Source organism: Zingiber officinale, chromosome 11A, assembly GCF_018446385.1.
Source record: "Zingiber officinale cultivar Zhangliang chromosome 11A, Zo_v1.1, whole genome shotgun sequence".
NCBI lineage: Eukaryota > Viridiplantae > Streptophyta > Magnoliopsida > Zingiberales > Zingiberaceae > Zingiber > Zingiber officinale.
In genome coordinates this window covers 10,664,347-10,672,294 of record NC_056006.1, presented here as the reverse complement: position 1 = coordinate 10,672,294, position 7,948 = coordinate 10,664,347, and the positions used below count along the sequence as shown (strand labels likewise).

The 7,948-nt window shown below is 38.4% G+C and overlaps 1 long non-coding RNA gene across 3 annotated transcripts; it reads left to right on the top strand.

Annotated features, from left to right (window-relative positions):
- The first annotated feature begins 2,305 nt into the window (after positions 1–2,305).
- LOC122031668 lies at positions 2,306–4,928 on the top strand. 3 transcript variants are annotated; one of them, XR_006125811.1, is made up of 4 exons: positions 2,306–2,628; positions 2,844–3,316; positions 4,108–4,229; positions 4,513–4,928. It is a non-coding gene; the product is annotated as an uncharacterized LOC122031668 (long non-coding RNA). The 3 variants fall into 3 exon arrangements; XR_006125810.1 differs by having other exon boundaries at positions 2,769–3,316; XR_006125809.1 differs by lacking the exon at positions 2,306–2,628 and having other exon boundaries at positions 2,636–3,316.
- The last annotated feature ends 3,020 nt before the right edge of the window (positions 4,929–7,948 follow it).

Sequence of the window (7,948 nt, the reverse complement as noted above, 5' to 3'; positions counted from 1 at the left end):
TCAAGGTGACTGAATGCTCACGAGAAGACCTGGACCATGAGAGTAATTGTGACCCTTTGTTTGAGGGGATGATTATTGGGATTCAATCAAAGTCCAACATTGGAAAGATTTGGGAAAGATCATGGGGTTAAAAGGATGTAGGATATCTCCATTGGCATGAGGCCTTTTGGAGAGAGTCCAAGAGCAAAGTCATGAAGGTGTAGACCCAAAATAGATAATATCATATTATTGTAAAGATATGTGAATATCTTTTGGGCACCTATGTACCACTAAATTGGACATAAATTATTCTATCTTATCCTAGTTAAGTTTTTTTTTTTTTTTTTTTTTTTTTTTTGGCCTTTCTATAAATTTACGTCATCTTAAATGGTTGTAATGGTTGTGTAGAAATTCTTTCTTAATGGCATCACCTCAATTTTGTTTTTATATATTTATTTTTTATCTATCTATTTTCTTACGTCTACATATTTATCTTAATAATTTTATGTATTAGCTATTAGCTCCACCGTCATATGAAGAGAAATAAATGTCATCACATAAGAATTTTTTTTTTCCAGCTTCATCGAAAATTGACTCTGATTCATTTCTACAAATCTATCAGTGGTAACCAACTACTGGCTATGCAATTCTTAATTAAATTCTCACGGTTGGTGTGCTTAGAACTGCGACAAAGAAGGTGGCAAAAGGGAGACTTCAACCAGAAAATCTCTTCTTCTTCATCAATTGCCATAAAATCTTTTAACTAGTTGGGGCCTGAGTTAACAAGAGATATAAGAAAATCAGATTAATTAGTTGGGGTCATTTCTATGATATGCCAGTTCTTATCCACACAAGGGTTGATAATGATATCAGATAAATTTATAGTCATCACACTTAGAAACCAACCTCCAGACTCCAGTATTATTTGTATATGGATTGTGTGCATGAGCAATGAAATAATCATGAATTTTTTTTCGTAATGCGATACCAAATCTACCAGAGAAGATTTTTCCTTGTTAATATATTCTGAAATGCACTTATTTCAAATACAATAATCAAACTCTCAACGTGAAGAGTACTGAGATTGCACAGATATATATATATATATATATATATATATATATATATAGATAGGCCTGCACTCAATCTGGTAACATGAAGCCTGAAATACCACATTAAGAAGGAGAACAGGGTGGCGGAGGAGCAGGAAAAGGTTTAGGTTCAGGATATCGCGATGGATTTCCTCGCGGCGATGGTGGAGGAGAGGATCGTCGATCACTGCTGACTAATTTGCCATGGCTATTCATGTTCATCTTCTCTCTGCTTCCTACATTCAGTCTAAGCTGATCAAAATAAATTCAAATTGGTCTAAAATTTAATCAATTCAATTTTGTGAACACGAAGATACAAGATAAAAAGAGAGAATACCATGAGCTTGCTGGCCAAATAGCACGAGGAAGACTAGCAGTAGCTGAATGCCCTTAACAGAAGCCATCCTGGGACGAGAAGACGATAGGCAGAGACTCTAGAAATATCAGTAATAATGTCAGTAATGGAGCTAGAAGTTTATATGGAAGCAAGGAAAGAGATGGAGAAATACTACACACTAGGTCTTTGTTTCTTTGGCTACCTCCATTGGTCAAATTCATTGACAACTTACAAATGAACAAATAAATACTCGAGACGACTTCACAGTCAACTGTGGAAATATGTATACATCGAGCCAATTTTAATGTGGCAAACTTGATTTTAGTCAATCAACGATGTACTATAGGTTGAAGCTGGCTAAAAAAAACAAAGGTAAGTAGGTGAATGTGAGCAGCAAAAAAAAGATTTTGTGAGATTAGTGAATTCCATCGAGCGTGGATTTTTATTTTGTGACTCTATTCAAAATTCTCTAAATTGTATGACATGTCCATGAAAGTGTAGGAAGATTATTGATTGAGGACTACAAGAAAATTCTTCATAGACATCGGTGGAACAATAATGATTTTAAGTAAATTCTGATGTCTTTGAGTATTTTACACCGATTTTTTCAAAAAATCAGTGTCTATGAGCATAGATTTTCGCTCATAGACATCGATTATTTTAGCCGATTTCTATGAGCACCTTTTTTCCGTTAATAGATATCGATTTTAACAGCGATTTTTAAAATCCGGTGTCTATGATAGCTTCCTTATTCTATCTACGAAATCGGATAGTAAAAAATCGTTGTTAAAAGAGATATTAATGAATCAAAATAAAATAATTTAATTTTCGCACCAATACTTAGCCAAAATTTACAACACTTTACTCTTCCCTCCAAACCTAAACCTATATCGCGTCGTCCAACTATCTCTCTCAGCCTCATCTCCCTCTTCCCCTTCCTAGATCGACGCCCCTTCCTCTCCCGATCGAGATCGACGCCCTTGCTCCTCCATCAACCACACCGCATCTCCTCCACCTCCTCCCTTTGGATGAGAAGAGGAGCCCTTCTTCGTATTTCGAGAAAGGAGAGGTGACGAGTTGGTCTTGCTTTCTAGTGTTTTGTTGTCGTCGGATCTCAGAGTAGTAGCGACGGAGGGAGGAAAGATGAAGACAACCAAAGGGAGAAAGGTGATGAACCCCACCGATTCCTATCGGAAGGAGATACGGAAGGAGGTCAAACGGGTAAGAAACACGAACTCTTTGGTTCCATTTCCGCTAGTTCATTATCGACCTCAGGATCTCCCTTCCTTTTAGTGCCATCGGATCTAACCTATCTTTTCCCGAGTTTTACTTTGTGTTTTTTTGTGTCTTTGTTTTGTCAGATTTTTTTTTCTGCTTTATGGATGATGGTATTGTATGAAAGATGTTTAATTTTTTTTTGTGGACCATTGCGCTAGTGGAGACGATTCTTCATTTGTAAGGAGGGTAACGAAGTGGGTATAAAATGAGAGATTATAAAATTGTTGTTTATGGCACGATGGACTCGGTTGCCGATCCTATCCAAATAATTCAAGGCTTTCCATGGACGAAAGAGTGGAGAAGAGCGCGTCTTTTCTCCTCTTTTTTCCCATTCATTTCCTTCTAATTTCGATGGATTTGGACGCTACATAAATTAGGGTTCTTGTTCTCGTCGACGAGGTCTGAAAATCCAGGATATCGAGGTTTTGGCTGCGGAATTTGGACATATGTGGGGGGAGAGAGTGTGGTTCTACTGGGGAAGGTCGGAGCGAGAAGCGCGGAGAGAAGCAAAGGGAATCGTCGTGCTCTTCTCGTGGCTCTCGAGCCAGGAGAGCGATCTAAAGCCTTTCGTCGATCTGTACTGTTCTGTCAGCTGGAGTCCCCTTGTCTGTCACGTCGACTTCCTCACGCTGTAAGTTGCTTGCTCCATTTCTTTTTTTTTGGATTCCTTTAATGTTTGGGTTGTTTCAGTGCTTTTCAGTTGTTTTTTTTTAGAAAAGAACTCTTTTTTGTTCAAATTTTGGATGTATTAGATTGGATCTGTCAAGGTGCGATCTTTATCATCTTCACTCCAGTTCCCAACAAATAGGATTTCTTATTCCCGGTTCTTGTGTCAAGAACTAACTTTTACTATGCTTCATAGTAACTGTTCGGATTAATACAACCGATGCACGGATACTGTTATTCATTGTACCCTCAAAATTTACTATAAACAAAATTGTCTTGTTTATTCGCGGAGTTTACTAGAAGGTTCTAGTAATATGACAGGTTCTGGTGTGATTATGCTCAGTATTATAAAATAAAAGAAGACGATGGTTCTCTCCATTATCTAATAGTAGGTATTATAAAAAATTCTGATTCTCTCCACTATCTAATAGTATTTTTACAATCTTTTTCACAGGTTCTATTTCTCTTTGTACCTTAATTACATTAGTAAATGTGAAATGAGTTATAATCATTTCTTGTTTGGCTTTTGAGAATTAAAATTTAACATTTGCCTTTTTCTTGTTTATATTTCCACTCTTTTTCTGACCGTGCATCTTCAGTTACATTGCTCTGTAGCATTAGTGGGAAGTGGAACAATTACTTGAGGAGTTTGTTAAAACATAATTGATATTTTTGTTGTTGTCTTTGTTATTTCTCTATGCCACCGAGCTCTTCTTTGTTTGTGTATGTAACTGTCTGGTTCGTAAAACTCTTCAGGAACTGTTCAGTTTAATCTGGATCCCTTCAATGAGCACAATGATATTGATCTTTGGGAAGCGTTGGAGAGAGCTCATCTAAAAGATGTGATTCGAAGGAATTCATTGCGGCTCGATGCAGAGGTATAGTTCATCTTATTCTTACAATATGAATTGTCATCTTTTGTAATTGTTGGATGCTTTTGTAAAGCATAACTTTTTCATCGACATGTACTAAATCCTTGTTACAAGTGTTATGGTTGTTCAGGCTTGTACATATAAGCGATAGTTCTTGAAATCCTTTAATTGGTGAAGCATCTTAGGATTGTCTTTCGATGCACTTCTTTTCTCTAGATACCATGTCAGCGACTACAACAATCAATATGCTTATTTTTTTTATTTAACATACATGTGTCATACCCATTAGGTCTCGGGAGCTGGGGAGAATTTCAGTGTCGGACAAAGACAACTTCTCAGTCTTTCACGAGCATTGTTAAGGAGATCAAAGATTCTTGCCCTTTATGAAGCTATAGCAGCAGTGGATGTTAGAATTGATGCTCTTATCCAAAAAATAAAATTATGGACCAAGGCTACTGTTGACAAATTTAAGTGATTGATGCATGCAATGTGTTTGATGAATTTCCTCAAATACTATCCTGAGTTGATTTTATCATTTTTGTTTGCTAAATTGAGGAGTTGTTATTTCTTGTTGCTCAATTGGTTTTATGTATTCCTTGAACTATCAAGTTTCTTTTTTTGTGTCGAATTTTTTTTATTGTTTATGCACATTTAAGTGCTACTGTTGACAAAAAAGTTCTGTTATTTCTTTGAAATATTTAGGAGCCTTAACTAAACGTTGAAAGGGATGAACTTCTTTGTCTGTGCCATAGAAGCATACTTAGTCTGTTGTTATATGCTTAAATGGTTAGTATATTTGTTTAGTTGATTCATACTGATATAAAAATTTTTGGGCATCATGGATGATAGTAGGATTTTAATCTCTTTTAATTATCTATTGTTATTTCCTTTTGCTTTCTTTTATGCTCTTTTGAAATCATTTATCTTTGTTTTTTTTAATTTTGATGCACTGGATTCCCTTTACTTTCTTTGTCCTGCAGGAAATGTTAAAAGATGTTGTTAGGACAAAAACATATCAGAATGTTATTTATCACAATACATTTCTATTCAAGAACAAGGTCGTCCTTGATGTGAGTGCAGGAACAGGAATTTTGTCTCTATTTTGTGCTAAAGCAGGGGCAAAACACGTATATGCAGTAAGTATTTTTTGAATTACCTTCTCTGGAATGAATTAGGTGCATCAATAGTTGGAAATCATATCATATCGGTGAAATAAGCTATCGTGTAATGTGAAAACGACAGTTATTCCCTAACTAGTTCTAGATATGTGAAACTGTTCTTTGAAAATCTTGAAAGGGTTTTTCCCTAATCGATTATAATTTTCTTTCCTGTTTTGTGTAAATTTCTGGACCTCCATGTGACTAGATCAAACATGCTGCTCGACAAAGTATATACAGAGAGTAATCACAAGTATAGAATATATGACTGTGGAGTTTTAATTGTCACGCCCCGGAGGAGTCTCTGTCCGAGAAAATTTCGGCAGCATCTCCCCTATACGGCGGACAATCTGAAACTTTTCTACATCCTCATATACCTCAGTCACATGCGGCTGGAATAATAACATGTAAAATAAACCATCACCACGCAGTTTATATAAATATAAGCAAACCAAAGTAGTAATACTATGACTCAAAATCAACCCTACTCAACTACACTCGTAAAGCTCAAATCCGATGTACTCACCTCTTCTGCCGTCCAGACAGGCATGTAGTAGAATAAATCCAAATCATACCAAAAATCCATCAAACGATAAGAACCCATACAATATCCATAAGTAAAAACAATATAAGACTAAAAACAAAGTCTGATAGAGAAACTAAGATAAATAACAACTCAAGACCAGCAAAGGACTAGCACTACGTGCTGATGGGGACTAGCGACTGGAACTGCTCCGGACAACCTCAACCTGAAAATATAACAACAATGGTGGCGGGGTGAGTCCAACACTCAACAGGTACAACTGATATGCAAAATAAAGTAAATAACAGACAACACTAATCATGTGTACAGTCTCCTGAATACGAGAAGGATAAATGCAACTGGAACAAAAACAGGAGAAAATTGTACTAACCAGGATCAAGGTATAAAGTGCGGGTCATCGGACCAGAGTGTCATAATCACATGTGCATGTCAATCATATGCATCCAATAAATCGGCAAGTAAATCACGATAAACCTAAACAATAAATGCATCATGCGTATGATGCCAATGACATGGTCACCCACGATGCCGGTCGACCATCTCACACAATGGTGAGTCAGGTGGGTAGAGTGACAACGTGCACTCGACATCACGCACGATGGTGTGGGTGGACGGGATGCTGTCGGAGTACACACATACTCATACCTCGAAATAATAAATGGGGGAGCGCAATGCTCTCTTCTCCCGGTACACGATGATAGTCCAATCTGGTCCAAATTACGACGTCGAGATGCTCGTCTCGCGTCAAAGTCCTGTAATACCAATAGACATACTTTTACTTAACTAAATTCTTATAATTAGTTAAACAAACTCTCCAACCCTAAATTAGAGCGAAAACCCTAATCATTCCACTATTCGATTTCAATTAAAACCTACACATGAATCCAAGTTAACAATTATTGCTAACTCGATTAGAAATCCTCTACAACGAAGATCAATTCCTACACTATACCTCAACCACAGCCGCTGTGGCTCAATAGCAAGGATCGTTGCTGCTGAAGTTTTAAAGCTTTGCTGCTAAAATCCACTGCACAGATTCTGTCCAGAACAGGATCAAGAACGAAACAACCCTTAGTTGGGAACGATTTACACTGTTCGGATCAAGAACAGAAGATGCGAAATCGAAATTCCAAACTTACCTCAATCGGAACCTAGGACACAGAGGAAGGCTCGGCCGAACCTAAACTAGGCACGGCACAGTAAGGGGAGAAGTGGTGCTCTGTCGGGTGCTCTGCCGTGGGGAGGAAGGGAGGCTCGGTCGCCGGCACAGAGAATCGGCCGAGAGGAGTCGATGGCGCTAGGTAACCTAGTGGCCGGCGAGGTCTCGGGAAGAAGAAAAGAGGGAGTCGTGGTGGCTGGCGCTGCTTCGACCAGAGGAGGAGGTGGTGGCTCTCCCTCTCTGGCACAGAAGAAGAGAGGCGCGGTGAGGACCCGGGGGGGAAGAAACCGCCAGCGCCGGCGGTTAGGGCTTTTCGGCGTCGGGTTCGGGAGTGAGGGAGATGAGAGGCACGGGTGAGGGGCTCGGGCACGCAGGGTTTTCGGCGAGGTAAGAAAAAGAAACAAATAAGGAAAATAAAGAAAAAGGAAATGTAATTATAAACATTTCCTCGCTTAAATGGGGTAGCCAAAACAGGTTTTTCCCGGACCCTATTTTTATCCCCGTTAACTCGTCCGTACGAGCTCCGAAAAATTCCCGAAAAATATCCAAATATTCCGAAAAATTCTCTTATTAATATTCGCCTATTTTGGGTATTTTACATTCTCCCCCACTAATAAAAATTTGGTCCCCAAATTTCGTTATCTACCATCAGCAAGTACTAACGACAGATATAGAAAGTATGAATGTTGAACCGTATACTAAATCACATACCTCAAGTGAAAAGATAAGGATAACGAGCTCGGATCGTATCCTCGAGCTCCCAAGTAGCATCCTCGTCCGAATGATGCTGCCATCCATCTTTAACTAGCCGGATAGTCTTGTTCCGCAACTGACGCTCTTTCCGGTCGAGAATTCGTACCGGAAC